Here is an 18,346-nt window from a genome sequence, read left to right as displayed (position 1 = left end):
TCCTGCTTCAGCACTTACGACCTTTCCATGATTACTATAGCCTTCCCCACACACCCACAATAAAGTTTTTGGCAGCCACCTTCACAGACATGCAGCCATGTACCATGTCTGTCTGACTTTTACAGCCAATGTGCTATCTGCTTGAATGGCCAAATCAGAAAATCAGTGCAGAGGCAGCTTCCCCTTACTGCAAGTGCTTGCCATTTGAACTTGTTTTAGCAAGTTTCACATCACTTAAGGGTAGCACAATAGCCGCTCCCCAGCTGCTACAGAAATAAATGCAGAGTTGCCCTCTAACTGGAAGAAAACAAAAGAGGTTTTGTTGTTGCCATTGTTTAAGTACGCAGCCAAATCAGGTAATTTTCACATCCTTCAGCAGGCCCCAGGCAGGTCCCCAGGACTCTGTGCAAGAGTGAGGAACCAGCAAGGCAAGTTCAGGACACAGCACTAACATCATAAAGACCTGGCAGAAGAAGGGTCCTTGCCTTCTTCTAAATCACCTTCTAGCCCTTCCATCAGCATGCCAAGATATCAAAAAACAGGGGATATGAGAAGTCTGAGCTTGTGCAAGTACACCACCACTGATTTCAGCACCTTGGCTCTCACTGTGACTTCCATCAAGCACAAGGCAAGGCCTTCAGAAAAAGGTGCAATCCAGCCTCCCTTGCTGCCCTGGTGTCCTGACTCAGGACTTGTCCTAAGGCAATTTCTTCTTGAATATCACTTCTGGCAGTATTTATATAGGCATGTGTGATGCACAGGGTATCACCTATTCAGACACACAAAGCAGGAACAACGGAGAAAATGCTGCTTTTATCTTGTAATACCACCAGAAAACAGCAGTTCCAGTGCAGTGGTGCTGCTGAGAGACCAGACAACTACAATGTTCCCCTCCCACAGGCATGAAGAGACCTCCGTGCACTCCCCAGTGATCAGGTGGCACAGCCCTACAGGCCTCAAACACCTTCTCCTAGAACAGGGCAGTCTGGAAGCATCCTACAACTATCAGGGGACAGCAGCGTTTACTTGAGCTTTCGGTTTGCATTTCAAGTTGTTGACTCAACACAAAACAAAACACAACACAGCCACAAATTTCCTACACAGTGACCTGTATCGCGTCACAGCTGAATGCAAGTCATCAGTGATACAGCAGATCTATTCCTAAGTTTGACCGGCATTATTTTAACAAGGTTTTACTCAAGAACATTAGGACAACTAGCCAACCACTTTATTTATATGTTCCTGTTATCTCATCTGCACACTTGGGCTACTGCCTGTGGGGGGGGGGTGTACAGCAATAATATACATATGACTACATACCCATAAGCCATCAGTCAAGAGTTTAGGATTTGTCATGGCCAGACCAAAATGTGAACACAACCATCCACTTAATTTAAGATAAAGTTTTGTAACAGCCTGTCTTTCACTAATAATTTTGCCTGCCAAATTGTGCCTCAAGTACATTTTTTCTAAATAAGAAAAATTTTATCAAGGTCTAGAACTCTATAATAGTTTTTGCTCCCTTTTAGACTAAACAGCAATTCTAATCTCTGTTTCAAGTTCCTCAAAGGCTAAAACAAAAACCCTTTCTCTTAGATATAAAACCACCAAGCGACTTTGGATTAACAGAGTTTAAGTAAATTATTCCTTTAAGTCTTCACGGGTTTCAGTTTCCCAAGAACAGACTTGCTTTAGGAAGCCAAAGTGAAGGACTATTCTGTACCCCCATCACAAAGCTTGGGACATCCACACACAACACCAACTGACTCGGCAGGAAAGACCCGAAATGGTGACCTTAAGAAGGCAGGTGATGTGCTACTGTTGTAAGCTCTCAATTCTTGCAAAAGGACACAGCCATCTCAGTGTTGACTGTGAAGAAGCCCCGGTTCAGAAGGCCTTTACAGAAATACCACACATAAGCATGCATGAGATGATTGTTATCTAGGATTTGAAGGCAAGAAAGAGTAGAGCCAGTACAACAGTCAGCTGGCAGGCAGACAGACAGAATTCTTTAGGCTTGATGGAAAGTTGCAGCCTTCTCCCGAAACATGGGTAATGGCTTATTGTGCTGCTTGTTCTGTTACAAGCGGCAGAGCTACTGTTCGGTTAAAACATTCTGTACATGACAGACCATTATGGCAATCCTGCTCCTGATTCAGTAGGGGCATCCTGTCTCTATCTCATCATGCCATGCATCAGATGCTACCACCTTCCACAATACTTGAATTCTATGCTCTATGCTCCTTGCGTCTCCAGCTCCTGGATCTTGGTCAGAGTTTCTTCACACTGAAACAAAAAAGTTATTTTTGAACAAAGAACTAGACTCTGCTAGCACTTGAGACTTATATTGCATAAAAAGTTCAATTTCCTACTCTATATCAAAGCCTTACTGCATTATACATTGTGTAATCCTGTCTCAAAAGGATTATGGGCCAAAAATTCAGTTGAATTGCATCAGATTTCATACTGTATAACACAGCAGTGTTTGAGGAAGGCAAAGTTTCAAGTTTGACCAGTTACAAAATGGAAGAACCTTTAAGTCTCTGCTGTGGGCTAGAAACTGGAATAAATGTTTTATCTTCTACATTAGCTAAACTTTGACCACAGGAGAAATCACAAAGTGAAGTCATACTAAAAAGAGTTTGCAAGTATTAACAGTGTATTGAAATTATTCCTTAATATGTGACTATTCTGAAAACTGATTTAATAATTATATCTTCCTCAGGGAGTGTAACTGAGTTTTCAACATATAGTCAATCTGGATACAGCACTTAGTGCTCTGCATAGACTTACTTGTTGAAACTGGCCATATTCACTGAAACTTGCTTCGTCAAATTAAGAGAAGCAAGTTGTAATAAAGCTTTACTTCCACTCCTAAAGAAAGAAGGAACGACTGGCTGGATATGTACAGGAAACAAACAAAATGAGTAATCATGAAGTGGCTTTAAAACAGAAACAAAGTCCCCACCAAAAATTCAAACAGTCATAGAGGTAAAGGCCAACAGAATTAGACTACAAGATCTCCAGTTATATAAATAAGAGCAATAATGCTAGTGTGACTCATTTATTAGGAAATCTTTACTGCCTTCAGTTAACAAAAAAATAATGTGATGATGGCACGCTTGAAATTATCAAGTTACATAAAATGATTTCTTGCCTCTGAGTTGCTGTTTGTGAATAGCTGCAATTTGAACAGAAACACAAATAAAGATCCTTCTATTCACTCCCTCACTGTAACACGGACTCAAAACTTAAGTTTTTTAGCAATGAGCAAAAGTATAATCAGATTAACATAGAGTATTCAAATTTGCCCTGTGAGACTTGCACTTAAGCTTTTTATTTATGAGATCTACAACTCTATCATCCAAGGCAAGGGTCAGTAAGAAATTATCAACCAGGTAATGTCACCACAGACAGCTACTATAGTCTTCTGCAGTCCTCTGTGACATTTTTCACTGTCAAAGCCACAACAGACTACAGGTCTGATCCTCCAACTCCTAGACAAGGTCTCCCTGACAACTGTAACACCATCTCACCAACCACTGCATGACAAACTATTTCTTCTTAGTAATTTTAAGTCACTGAAAACCCACAGGACATAAAATTATAAGTTACCACAACCATGCCAAAACCCAGCACAGCCAAAACATTGCAGAAAAGCGCAGCTATTTCTCTAGAGATGAAAGCTAAGGGATTTCTAGTGTTTTGTTTCCTCTAATGCACAAAACCAAAATGCCAGCAGCATGCTCCTTGGTAGAAGCCCAAAGACCACTTAAAAGTCTCCATTTTCAAGATGTCTTAGACTACATAACTTATTTCATTACTTTATCCCACCTCAAACAGAGTACAAAAGCAGCTTCAGTTTCCTCTACGATCCGCTCTGACTCTTGGAACTCCTGTGGGCAGACAAGAACACCACGAGTTATGAATGCACTTTGGCATTCACTGAACATCTTTAATTTATGATTTACAATTACATTACAAGATGCACATACACACAAATGTGTCTTGCAGATCAAGCCATCTTTCCACAGTTAGCAAATGATGCAATTTATTCAGTCATCACAGTCCAGATCAGACCAGTGACACTGTAAGACACCACACAAGCAATACAATAGCATGTACTGAAGAACTACTGAAACTCATTTAACAAATAAAACTCATCTCGTAAAAAAATCCCATGGGAGTCTTTCGCTACAGTATATCATCTGTGTTTCAGACTCAACATTCCAAAATATTTAGCTTTTTCTACAACAAAGAATTTAACTTGTGTTGGAATGACTACATGCAGGGAAAAATATGGCATTCATACAAAAGCCACAAAATATCACACTTTACTGTGTTTCTTCATGCAGCTCTTAGGAGCTAATTCATAGCATCTACGAACATCGTATTTTCCTCTGTTCAGAGTCCAGTATCCCTACGTGATGCTTTGCCAGATTAGTGCTAGATTAAGCTAGAAAGGCAGCCCAGGGAGGTAGGACCAATCTGTTCCTTTGACAGCCGTGCAGAGTTTCAAAGAAAGACCCCACCTTTGGACCACAAATGGCATGACAACAAAATAACCATTCCCACCTACAAGGGCAGAGATGCTAAAATGCTTCATTTTTTTTGCACCTGCTCAAGTTTTAAAACTTTTATATTGCATCACCATTTTTCTGATGTTCTTGTTCTAAGGCTTCCCTCTCCTCGCAATTCTGCTGATTCCTTTGCACCTAGACTCGGGCAGTGCACAGATGTGGGTCACAAGACACATCTGTGAGATGACTGGTTCCAGCACACACATGTGTTTCAGTGTGGACACAGTAACAAACACAGAAGAGCTCTCTGCTCTTCACCTGACATCTCAGGAGCATCCTGAGGCAGACATACTGAGGAGATCATGAAAGGGAAGCAGCAGAGAAACAATCCTCACAGCCATTATGCCTGTACCTACACTTCCCCATCAATACTTCCTGTGCACCAGGTGCAATTGTCACACACAAATACAGTTGTGGGTGTGCCTGCTGGGCCTACATGCAACCTTGGGAGCAGAAAAAAGAAAAAAAGTGATGAAAATTGCAACATTTGTAACTCTCAATTTAAGAACAAAGAGCAGCTTTATCCAAAACAAGCGTGAAGAGGTAGTCGTAAATGAAATTCAAGACTTTCGCTTGAAAGAAGCAGGCTTCTTTCCACAACTTAAATCTCCTTGGCTCTGTTCTATTTCTCCTCTTCTGATGGTATCAATCTTAAAATAAAGACTGTGCACTTTCCCTGTAGATCAATTACTTTAAATACAACAGAGGAACACTGCGTAAGTATCATCGCCGAAAAGCTGAATGCTCAAAACCAGTTTGTTACTCCGATCCGTGTATATTCTGTTTGTAGATCAGCATGTATGCCCTGCAATCAGAGGCACAACGACACATTTTAGCATGCAGGGTGCGTCCTCCCTTTATCATCACCTCCCCTTCGTACACACACCCTCAGTGTTCCTTCAGCCCGAACTACGCTCCTTCTCATATTAAATTTAGAAACAGAACTCTGAATCACCAGTTCCTGTTGTTGCAAGTAGCTAGAAAGAGATGAAGCAAAAGAAGTTTCCTAGTAAATAGTTATAGAATAACCTGCCCACCTCATTGTTACAAAGTGCTTTATAAGCCTAGAACAAGAGATTGCATAGATTTATATGAAACTAAATAATTTCATTTCCTGGGTGTCTAATTCTTCCTAGAATCTTATCAATTCTTACGCATAACAGTACCGTGCAGCAACAAGAGATTAACTGTCCACTATAACACAGAAAAAAAACCCTCCCAAAAAAAACACTCAAAAATATTGCTTATAAACTCATTGCTTGTGAGCCTCGTGCTGCACTTGCTCCATTCCATCCTACTTTTCCTTGACCCTTTTTTAGATGCACTTCTTGACTTCTTCTTTAGAAGAACAGAAAACTCTGAGTTGCTACTTTGCAAGAGAAGAGCAGCACAAAGACTCCAAAACTGGTTATATGCAAGAAAGATCAGTTCCAGAAAAAAGGAGAGCAGAGTTCGGACAGCATTACACACAAGCTAATCTACGCTGCAGAGAGGAATGGCTTCCTAGCACAAGGAGAGTGGAAATGTACCCATGTTTCCCAGTTTGAGTCCATGAGGAACCGTATGCATGGTTAGGAAACTCTTGACCACCACTTGTAAACTCCAGTTTCTTCCACTGCTCTTGAAATGGCTCTCTCACCATTACAAATGTGTGTCTTATTTCCAATTGCCCGACTGCAGCTCCCAGCCATCACTTCTGTGTCATGCCTGTTTCTGTGAGCGTTTTCGCCTCCAGCACGCTCTCCCTCAGAAGGTGCTCTCCACCAATTATCAACTCACTCCATTTTTATCTATCAAGAAACAAGAGATCCAGACACAGAAGGAGCTTTTCAAGCTCTCCTTGTGGTACCAGAACACCAATCAGCTTTCAAGTATCTCCTCTGACTCTTATCTGAATGCACTCTCGTTTTCAACAGGCTGCCCATGACCCCAGAATCACACACGATTCACCTTCGTTTGCCCATTGTCCCTCCTACACCCAAAGTTATACCCCCTTGCTGCCCTGCAAGAGGGCAGTGACATCCAGTTGTTCACTCACTGTACCCCCAAGGAGTCTTCTCCTCAAACGCCTAGTCTGTCACTACGCTGAAGTAAAACACCTGCAGGCCCCGTGATATTACAGATTATTGTAATCTTGATTGATACAGCTCACCAGGCTGCCCAAATTACTCCGTGCAAGCTGCCTCGTCCTCATTTACCACGCTGCCTAGCATGATACGGCCTGCCAACTGTATCAGTACAGATTCTGTCCTTGTCTCTAGGTACTTGATGAAAAGGTTCAATGGAATCTGGGCTCACCTCAATCCTTAAAACAAGATTTCCAGAAGCATTCCCATTTGATAATGATTCACCGTAAATGACTAACTTCTAAACATCAGTTAGTCAGCTCTTAATTCACTTACTTTTGCAATATCACATAGCAGGAACGTGTCAGGACAGGAGTTCCAAAGGGGCATAGCAGTCCTAACTGACTGCCTCTGCTGTTGCTGAGAAAGCAAACCATAGACAGGACTGAGAAGGACCTGGAGAGTGGCAGAGGACTGCAGGGGTTGGACTGTCTCCCTGCCCTTGCATCAGATGACTTTTGAAGACACAGCTTTACTACATCACCTACAGTCCTCGTTGCTTTAACTTTTCCTATATTTTGTGACTATTAGAGTCAAGCTAGCTGGAATATGATTAAGTCAGTCATCCACCCTTCCCTTGTTTACTCTGATACAGTTAATTTTAGGAACCTCAATACCAACAGTTATTAAAAATTGTTTCCAGGTCTACAGAATTTTCAGCAAGGTCTTTAAAACAATCAAGTCACAGCACTGCTAATTCACATATGTGCATCCCTAGAAGGAATCTTTATTCATTAAGACAGATTTAATTCTCTGTTGGAATTGCATTGATGGCATCACATTCTACACCTTCCCAAATACAGAACAGTATTAACAAATATTTCTACTTTTCTTGCACAAGCTACATTTATTATTTCTGTCTAGTAATTGGAACTATTTCTAGCATACTTCAGCTGCATAAAACATGCAGTTAATTCTCTAACTTACTTCCTAACTTCTAACTTGCGGTAATTTTCATGTATCCATTGTCCCCTTAATTACTGTTTTTACTTTGAAATTTCGAGATGTGTCCTGAAGCCAGATGGCTGTTAGTGTAGATGTCTTTTTTCTTTAAACCAGAATTTCAGCCTTTGGTATATTTAGTATCTTCTTACAGAGATCACTGTTTTCCATTCACATTTTTTCCCTACAATAACATCAAGTTCTCTGTGATGACAAAAGATGCTCTTTTGAAGCATTAAGTATAATTTCTTTGGGGCTGTTCTCTGTTTGTCTATCCTTTACATAACTGGGTCACACTCGATGGTCCCATGGCAACCACCAACTTCCAGCTGTGTGATACCAAAGTCCACAGTAGCTGTCTCAGCTGAAGAGCTGAAACAAGAACTGACCTGCAATGGGCTGAATTTCCAAGGCACTGAACACCTTCCCATGATGCCAACAGGATGTTCAGCACTTTGGAATCAACAAAACTAAACGGAGTGCATAAAGGGAAACAAACCTGGAGGTTTGCTGATCGGCCATTTCGGACATCTCCAAAAAAGCATTTAAAAAAAGACGTATATTAGTTTCTCCTATTCCTTTGACTGTAAAGGTAAGGTATGTACCAAGTAACCAACTTGGTATGTCAACCAGACTGGACAACATACACATTCAGGCTCCTCCTCATCAGCCTGACCCTCACTCAGGTTAACTGCTTCTGCATACTTCAGCCATCTGCTGTTTGTTTGAGGAACAAGGCAAAATGAACCAACCTCAGTCCGATCCCAGCGGGACACTGCCACAGAAACTGCACTGCTCCTTGGCAAAGAAAGGCAGTGCAAAGCACATGCACTTGGAGTGTAGATACGGCATCCCTTATGTGCCCAAGATGAAGGCATCTATGCTCTACCTAGATTTGCACTGCAGTCAATTAAACTTTAGTACAGAATCAGTCCTTAGCCTCTAGGAGCAAGTCTTTCACAGGGCAGTAAATCAAAGTATGCAGCAAGAAGACCACAGCATTTGGCTTTGTAATTGCCTGAACAGCAAGAAAAATATTTGGAACCTTTCATTTTCACAACGTCATTAAAATAATATGCTAACTATTCATACACAGCAATCTGTTAGATGTTCTAGAAGCACAGCAGCAGCAGAGTCTGCAGATGGAATTCCGCAGCTCAACATACATGATGGACTTTTCCACATAATCCCACATGGCTGCTGAAGTACATACTTGCATACATTTAGTTAAAGTAGAAATTCCTTACGATGTTTCACAAGTCTAAATTCAGTAGCTGAAAAGGAAATAACCTGGGTTCTGGCTGTACATCAGCCACTGCAACTTATTTTGCACAACTGAAAATGACTAAGGAAAAACACCTACAGTGGTTCAGTCATTAAAACAGTGTAACAGTCCATTAAAAAGCAAAATGGAGAGCTGTGCCCATACCTTCTCCAACAAATTCCTCCTGAATTATGCAGCAAATATTCAAAACCGACAGGCTGCAGAGACAGTTCAGCCTGAAGTGCACAATCCCTGTGCTGGACTCCTCTGTCCCCTCCTCTCAGGCTTGAGGTAAACATAACTATGCAGGTTGCCAAAAGCATCAGATAACAAAACATTCAGCTTTTTTCTACTACCCAGATTTCGCTAAAGTTCCCTGCTACATACACATATCTAAAAAAAATTTTGTATGGGATGGGAAGAATTGCAGTTGGGGTGGAAGTCCACAATTTGCTGGGAGGGCTTGTGTTCCTCTAACTTCCTTTATCCTCCTGCCATGAGCTTAGAAAACCTCAGAGTCAATCAGCAGCTTTATCCATTTAAGAAGTGCATTCCATTCACTATAAAAGATTAAATATGTGAACTAGAAGTTTCTACTGTAACTTTCAGTCATCACACAGTTAATGACAGCTTTAAGATGCCATTAACAGCATTTCAAAGGCCTACTGCAAAGGCTGGAGTCAGTTCACATCCTCTCCTAACTTCTGCTTAAGGTTAACAGAGTCTGAAGGACTTACTTGAATATTAAATTCAGATGAAAGTAGAGAATGACTTTAAAATACAAGTGCTATTCCTGACTAGTAACACATCTGCATCCACATAAACCCTCGCAAATCCTTAAGAAGAGCCTTCCCATATAACATAATCCACTTTGAGGCTTTGTCTGCGTAAGGCACTTCGGATTACTTAAGACAAAAACCATGCAAATTAAAAAACTGATTGATCAAACTGCTTGAGAACCTCTTCAAATGCTCCTTTCCAGATCAGAGTGATTCTCAATTATTCTGTCTCAAACATGTAGGGCAGTTGAAGAGATTCACTTCAAATTCACACCTTTGGCTGAGTTGAATAATTTCTTAATGGCATGTGAAGACAAGCCCTTAACTTCAGAACCACACACAGAATTTACTTGGGAGTAATTGTCCAAAATATCTCCCCTGGGAGACAGGCCCAGACAACACAACACATCAGGATGCTGGTTCAACACCAAACCATTCTAAGAAGAATGCAAGAAGCCACACAATCAGAAGAGCTTGAATTCTGGTAAATGAATTTCTGACTCTGTATTTGCCAGGTTTGTTTTAGAGAAGCATTTCCAGCAAGCACCTAGCTTTAGTTTGAAAAGTCTCTTATTCTGACACAATTATCCATGACTCCATCCCTTCCCTCCCCTTTCTCCACAAGCTGCATCCCCCAGCTGCTCTTTCCCAAACCCCAGCCTGTTGCCCCGACAGCTGACACATGGGGCACAATCTAACACAAAACAGCCCCTTGTTGAAAGATTTCAAGCATCACCTGAATATAATGCAAATCAGCTTGGAACAGAAATTGCAGGTTCAGATCCAGCAGAGAAGTGCCTTGACTTCAGAGGCTCCCTCCCCCACAGCTAGGCTCTCGTTGTTTTTTTCCTGGGGATACATTTTCAGATCAGAGCCACAGCCTGCTGCAGATATAGATCAGCTTTGCTCATCCCACCATTCTCAGTCACCGACAAAAAATAGCTCTAGAGGGAGGAGGAAGAGGTTTTCAGCTGTTTTCTTCTCCAGTCCTCTCTAGCCTCCCTTGCAATGAGGGAGAAGCCATTTTCTTATGTTCATGGCCTGGTGTCAGAGTAACTGTTTTCTTACTCTACGGAGCCAGTAAATCTCCAGATGTGCCTGTAAAAGAAATTTAATAGTAGCCACAACGTTCCGGCAGCACCCTCAGCAACACAATCACCGCACTTTTCATGGAAGAGCTGAAAGAAGCTGGCTGGCACATTACTTGTTTCCTTAGCAAAGGCAGGGCAGAGAAGCGGCTGGAGAGGTCCAGATAGATGCTTCTCCTAGGCACACTGATACTCTACAGGGTTCAAAAAATACCACAGAAGAGGGACATTTTCCTAGACAGGATCAAAAATAGATGGCTGGAAAATATGTAATATACTATTCTTCAATTTTCTCATAAACAGTAACTTTATTCTTCTTGAAACATTGATTGACATTTGATCCTGTTATGAACAACTCTAAGGCCTCCCCCACAGAGCATCTAAACTGCATCACATTAAAGCTGTTCCTTTCTCCTTGCCTCTAGCATATTCCTAACATGTAAACAACTCTGCTGTGCACACAAGCAAAGGCACAGCTAGTTAGTGAAAGCTGCAGCACTAAGGGCACCACAGGAACCCATCCAATCTTAATAATCCATTAATTTCACAGGGCACTGTATTTATTAACTAGAAGCCAAATGCTATTAATTTAAATGTACATGTGAAAAACTGTCCCATTAGAAAAGCTGAAAGAATTATTACAGACTTATTTTTCATGGATGGTCATGTTTCACAGGCTTTGTTACCCCCATAACCCAAAAAAACATGAAGAGTCAGCCTGAATGCTGGAAGAATTGTGACAGAACAGGAGAAAGGCAAGTGTCAGGAAATCCAGCAGGCTTACTGTCTGAGGATTTCAGTTGATGTGACACCACATGATAAGTACCGTTCTTGTGGCCAAGCCTCAAAACCCATAGGGACTATTTCCATTTCAGCTTAAGAAAAGAAAAAAAAAAAAAACAAACAATCTCACTTCTTACCTATTCAACAGTGAGGTAATTAGCAGGAGACACACAAAATATGTATTTAGGCAATCCTTCTGCATTTAACTTTGGTAACTTTTGTAACAGTGTATCTTAACTCTCGCTTTACAGGCTCTGGACCAAGAGACTCAGGCGAGCTGCCCTGGGGCAAGTTTCAACAGCCAGATTCATCCGCTCTGTCATGGAAGCCTCTTACAGCACCATTGCTCAACTCGCAAATCTCTCCTCCGGCAAGTCTGCTATGGTCTGGAGGAAACACAGGCCATCTGACCACTATCTCATCCGTCCAGGAGTTCTGCAGTGATCCCACAGGAAAAGCAAATGTAACTGCAACTACTTCTCTTCAGGGACTTATCTGCATTAGAAGGTTTCCAATGGCAGGAATCCAGAGCAAAGTGGCTCTGGAGTTGTGAACTGAATACAGCTGCATTGCCAGGCTCCAAGATCAGGATCTAGAGCAGGCCACGGTGCCTTGGGTGACCATTGCATTTGCACAGTTTTTTGCCTCTTTGGCTGAAACAAAACCTGGTGATTTCTTGCTGTCCTTCTGTCCACACCTACTCTGCAAACTGGCGCAAATCAGTCATGTCCCAACGCCCACTAGCTTCCTTGGGCTTATTTCACACATTCAAAAATGTTAAACTATGAATTCCAGACCCTGCTTCCTCCTTCCACAACATAAAGTATCACCCTTGTCACATATCCTTCTCCCCTCCCACTTCTTGTCAAATTTCACTGCCCATACTGACACCAGAGTAAGTTTATCTACTTCAAGCCGTGAAATCATCCACTTCTTCCCAGCACCCTTCAAGAGCAAACTGCTTTCCTGTCCTCCTCTCTCTACAACCCAGCAGGTGAACACCCACTCACTCCTGCACATGACGTTTACCAAAGGAGGTTTTACTGGAGTAAAACAAGCACTCAAGGAGGTCTAGTTTTATAAATAAAATTGCATACCCTTCCCTGCAGCCAAAATCTCATCATCTCCACATTTTCCATTTTCAGTCCTTTTGACACAAATTAAATTAAAAAAAGGCCTTCTCCTTCCATATTTTGTGCCCAGGTAAATTGTGGGTTCATTACAAAGGTCAAACAATCTCGTTTTACAAAACTAACTGGAGTTTAATGCTATCCTTTCAAAGCCTAAAAACCCTACTCACAGCAACTCTTGCACTACACAATAAATGTTATACAGAATTCATAAAGCAGTGCAACTAAATCTTAACTTTTGACTACAGTAAATTAAGGTTCACAATTAAAGGAGGCCAAAGTGTATCGCTATCCGCAAGGTGGAAAATCTGGACAGATCTCCAGACTCAAGCCTTGAAGAGTGCAAGGCTCAGCAGCTGCAGCACCCTGCATATCTTACAAAATGCAACGTCACAAACTAACAGCAGAAGGTTGTAGCTACATCTCAGTGCCAAATACCTGGCAGCCTTCTCCATTCTAGAGAAGCCTGATCAGAGACTATAGTCGAGCCATAGTTCACGATTTAATGATTAAGGGCATGACCACTGCACTGAAAATGTGAAGCGTTTCAGGTTTAAATTATGAATGACAGTGACAGCTCGAGTTAAAATTATTACATGTTTTCATTCACCTTTCAGGCTTATAAATAAATAAAAAAGAAAGTAAAGTTGGAGAGTGGCTTTTTGTACACTGTCAGCAAACAAATGCCTTGATGCATGTTCATCATGCACTAAACAGTCGAGATTCAGTACCAAAAATGCCCAGGACTGCACATAGCTGCTTTTAATTAACAAAAAAGACAAACTCAGTTTATTACCTCTTCTAGGATCAGAATGGCAAGATCTACCTTGTCTCAAAGATCTGCCCCAGTCAGGAGCACTCGGCCAGTATCAATTTACACCTTAAAGGATTTCAAAAGGCTGCTGAAGCTTCTGTGCCTTTCATGAATTGGTTTTGATTGACCCTGCATCTCTGACCTACTGCTGTTGAAACACCCCTCAAACAGAGAATATTTATGCTAATTTAACTGGATTCAAAGGGCCCATTTGGAGTCATCCCTTCAGGGTCACACTGCAGTCTGCAGCATTCTTCACTTTTACCACTATCCCAGCATAAAGGCAGAAAAGCACCGTGGACCTAGGGCTTCCCATTCGACACTCAGCTCAAAGGCAAACATGCAGAAATACAAGTCCTTGACTGACAAACGCCTATTGAAGAAAAGCAAACAAACCTTTATGCAAGAGCACTGAAACACTGAGAATCAGGAATGGCATTACCCATGAAGCAGGCTAGTATACCAGTGCACCTCAAAAAGGTTATGAAGCAAGTATAACCCTAAGACATCAAAATAATGGGAACATTTGGCTCCTTCAAAGTGCTGTAACCTCATCAAAACACTCGAACCTAATTTGACATTTATATCTCTATAAACAATCTGTAAGCAAAAGCAAAGAAAAAACAACATTTGCAGTTCAGGGAAAGACATCAAAACAAACATGTCCATAGTACTCAAATGTTAAACTACATGTGGGAATCTGATGATCTTTTGAATGGCTGAAAGCTAGGACAGAGGAGAGGGCATCTTGTTTTTCAATTAATTATTAATCAATCTTTTCAGCCATCAAATCCCTGCAATGACTCATCCACTTGCTTTACCAAAGTCTAAATTGTTATGGAAAGACTGAAATTCCACCGGAACATTACCCTCCTGAGTGCAACACTTAACCCTGCATATGAAAAAGGATTTTAGTAGATTCATTCCTCTCTCCCACAAAAAGATCAAATTTCCATTAAACCTGGAAAGAAAGATCACACACACGCACAAAAAAAGAAGAGAGAAAAGGCAAAACAGTATGTAGAATTTTACATTGAGAGGAACAAGAGAAGTTAGTCCCTCTCAGTTATTCATTTCAAAGCCAGTATTCTTCCAGTGACAGCATATGCTGCAAGCAATAAGAGAATTTACATCATCAGAAATTCTCAATAATCATGCCATTAAACAATACAATTCTTTTACACTCATTCAGATAGTTCCTACTGTCGGCAAAGGAATTTAGTTTTATAGAATCATGGCTTGATAGGAGTTATCTTTTAAGCTTACAAAATTACGAACTTGATCCTACACCCCACATCCATGAAAACCTCTTTTCAAAGTTTAAAAGCTCTACTAAATAAACTAAGCTGCAAGACTGAGCTCAGTGGGTGATACCTATGTACAGAGCTTGCTCTTTTCCTGTGCTAAAATTATATCAGAACATTGCAACACATTTGCATACCTCCCACACGTAACTTTTTGCCAGCAGTAACAAGACGACATCAAGACTCAGAAAACGTACCAGACAGAGATAGGAGAGGATGGAGTTTCCTGCAGGAACACCCAGGCTGAAGTCCAGCAGTTCACAGGGAAGGTGCTGCCTTCGTATCATGCTCCCACTTACCAGTGTCAAATGTGAAACTCCACCCAGGAAACAAAAAGCTTCCTACTGTTTCTTTCCTCTACACAGCCTCCTGGCTACTATCAGAAAAACTGGTATCACTCCACCCTTTTTCCATAAGAATGGAACATTTTTCCCCTTCACATGTTCAGCCTTGGAGCTACCATGGAATAGGAGGAGGAGAAAAAAGAAGCCTCTGCTGGGTCATCTCCCCTAGTCTCTCTTGTATGGTTTTTCTGGAAGTATTTCTAGTGGCAGTCCACAGTGCTGCTGTTGATTTTAATCATGCAGAAGTAACATGAAATTCACATGACTATTGTCAGTTTTCCAGCCACACAAGTTTTGCAAAAACATCAATTAAAACAATCTGATCTTCCAGCTTTTACCTAGCAAAGCTATTAAAAAAAAAAATCACAGACCTTTTGGACACATTGGTGCACCATTATTTTCAGAAAAGCTTTTTGTTAAAAAACAAAAACGCTGACAGTACTGAAGATTTCTGGCACCTTACTTCCTCATAAGATGCCAGTATAAAAAAAAAATTTAAAAAATTTCATTGAGCCAAGTAAAAGGAAGTAATAGAAAATTACTATCAATCACAGGAAAATACCTGATCCGCCATGAATAAAGTGTTACTAAGGTGTGAGAAAGAATTTTAGAGATTTTAGAAGTCATTAATAGAATCCAATGTTATCCACAAGGTGTGCTACACACTAGAAATTCCAGTGCTCAAATTGTATGGAGCCATGGTCTTCCCTTTGATTCTTTCCGGTGGCCCATTTTTACCAGTCTCACCCTACCATGACATCCCAATAGCAAAGCTCAGTTAAAATGCAAGTAGAACAAGACAATCTGAAACTCAGGGAAGTCTTAAATATTGTGCAGGAAAACTTGAAAATGAGCCCATACAAGTGAGATAGTGTAACAATAACTAAGAGTAAATACAATAACCCCAAAATCATTAACACACGTTTATTAATTAACATGTTAGCTGCAGGGAAAGTGCCTTTGTAACATAATTTGATGAAGACCCAACTGGAAATAAATGAAACAACCAAAAATTATTTTTGTTAGTATTAAATTAGGCCAAGTACACCCCACATACATGGGGATAAGGCACTACTCTAGGAAGCAGGCTTTTAGACACCAGCACACTTAAGATCTAAATTACCATGGACTATGAAATGGAAAAATGCAGAACCACATGAAAGGAAGGCAAACCCTGCTTACAAAATAGCAGTGAGTCAGCTCCTGAGGACTGGCCTATGACTGCTTTGAAAACAAGACGCACACTCCTTATGTGCCCTCCAGTTGTACTGAATGAAAACGAGCCCATCCCCTAAATATGCTGTTAATATGGTAGATGACACTGCAGAAAAGATGTCAAGAAACATCAGTAACACCACTTAACCCACTGGAACTTCAGAAAACATTTTCAAACAGTGCTGATCCACACAGCCTTTTAACCCTACACACACCTATTCATGCTTGGTGCATTTAATAAGCACGAAACACTCATTTCCCTGGCCTCAGATCAATCCGTAACAGCTTATCTTGGGGACACCTCCAATTCTATAAGGTCCTTGAGATATTTTCTTACAGAAACTTTTTCTAAAATGCCATGACCCTTTAGCCTGTCGAGTTCCATCATCTGTAATCAGACTATCTAGAAAGCCAAGAATAAAATTCAAGGCTTTGTGACAAGCTGTGAAGCTATTACTATTAATAAGCCATTTAATATCATATGGAACAATAAGTACTATGACTACACCAAGCATTTATTTGGAGAACACAACTATATTTGCTTTCACTCAAAAATCAAAGATAAATTGTGGGCTTTCATAACCCATTTCTCTTAGCAAGTGCCCTTGGCTACAAGCAGTTCTCTCCTTGACCACATTATAGCTCATTTCGTTGTTATTGTTTAGGGACTATTTGGGGGCTTTCTGGTTGTCTGCCCTTTTCTGCTGTTTACAGATGTTATTGGTGACTGGGGCTTTTCATGGTATATTGATTACTTCTGAGAGGAAAAAAATATATACAGTCAAAGAATTAATGCAGCACACATGCACAGAAAAAAAAAAGTCCAGTAACTCAGCTCTATCAATATTACTTTGTTGACAAGTATTAAGGTGCTGACCACTGAATATCATACCAGCATACTCTGAATGGAAGCACCCTGTCCAACTCCTCTGAAAGAACAGAAACCTTGAAACCAGCTCATTTCAGGGAAAGGATTAAAGGTTGTTTTTTCAGGTGTCCTTCTTGCACACTGAATCCCTCTGCCAGACATTGCAGTTTATCACTGCTAAACACTTACACTGCACAAGTACCTAGAGGCCTCAAGTAGGTCAGGGCCTCAGCATGCAAAGTACAGAACTGATGCATAATACTTGACAGCCCTTGCCTCATCATATTTTTCTATTTCAAGCATTCATCTTCCCACAGCTATTTGAACAACCCACACAAGCAAAAGAAACTCAATGACACTGCAAAAAAAAAAAAAAAAAAAATCACCCAAGTTCCACCACCAATGTATGTAAGTGCTATCCAACAGAAAAGGAAAACAGATGTAGCTCTGCCCCTCATTAGAGTATTACACATAAGGATCTAGCTAAAAGTCAAAGCAAAGCAGGTTTGGGGCTTTTTAGGTTGGCATAGCTCCAACTATTCTAAGAAAGACAGAAGTGGATATTGAAACAAAATTTGGTAAATATTTATGGATGAGAGCTCCAATTCTCCTTTTCCCATCCCCTATATCCTAGACATACTCTTTTAGTGAAAGAAAGTTTCCCAGTTGTTGTCTTCAGACTGAATCCTGATTGAGACAGAGCAGGGGTGCAAAACCAAATGCAAAGAAAATTTACATAAGCTGCAGGGAGTGGAACTACAGCAGGGTTTGCATACCTTGAATTAGCTCCATTAAAGATGAAAAAAATATGCAATAAATCTGAAATGAAGCTTAACAAGATAATGGAGTTCTTGGCAACCTGATTATTTTAACAAGTTAACAGCCAGTTATCACAGATTGTTTCAGTCTAAACACACATACCAGGACAGCACAGTCCAGAGGAGTAGGCCAATATACTCCTATAAGATTAGTTGTGCTTTATGCTCCATGCTCTCCCTTCTCATACCTCCCTGCTTCATCACCGCCCACCTCTGTCTTCCCAAATATTCATCCAGATCCTGCAGAGCTTACCTGCAGCTTCCCATCCCGTTCCCTCAGCTGAAAGGGAA

At 40.9% G+C, this 18,346-nt stretch overlaps 1 protein-coding gene across 4 annotated transcripts in view; it reads right to left on the bottom strand.

Moving 5' to 3' along the window:
* LRRC8D (leucine rich repeat containing 8 VRAC subunit D) overlaps nucleotides 1–18,346 on the bottom strand; it is a 56,308-nt gene that overhangs the window by 13,357 nt on the left and 24,605 nt on the right. Inside the window, exon 3 of one of the 4 annotated variants that reach the window (XM_027712357.2) lies at nucleotides 3,835–3,896. The exons of 2 other annotated variants lie outside the window; for them this stretch is intronic. The gene's annotated coding sequence lies outside the window, so the exon portion shown is untranslated. Of the gene's footprint in view, nucleotides 1–2,209; nucleotides 2,287–3,834; nucleotides 3,897–18,346 lie in introns of those variants that run through there. One more of the 4 variants, XM_039382949.1, reaches the window with a different exon arrangement.

This window comes from Pipra filicauda, unplaced genomic scaffold (genome assembly GCF_003945595.2).
Source record: "Pipra filicauda isolate LSUMZ 115617 unplaced genomic scaffold, ASM394559v2 scaffold112_size3218982_pilon, whole genome shotgun sequence".
Classification (NCBI taxonomy): Eukaryota; Metazoa; Chordata; class Aves; order Passeriformes; family Pipridae; genus Pipra; species Pipra filicauda.
Note: the sequence above shows the minus strand (reverse complement) of the source record. Positions and strands in the feature narration are given on the sequence as shown.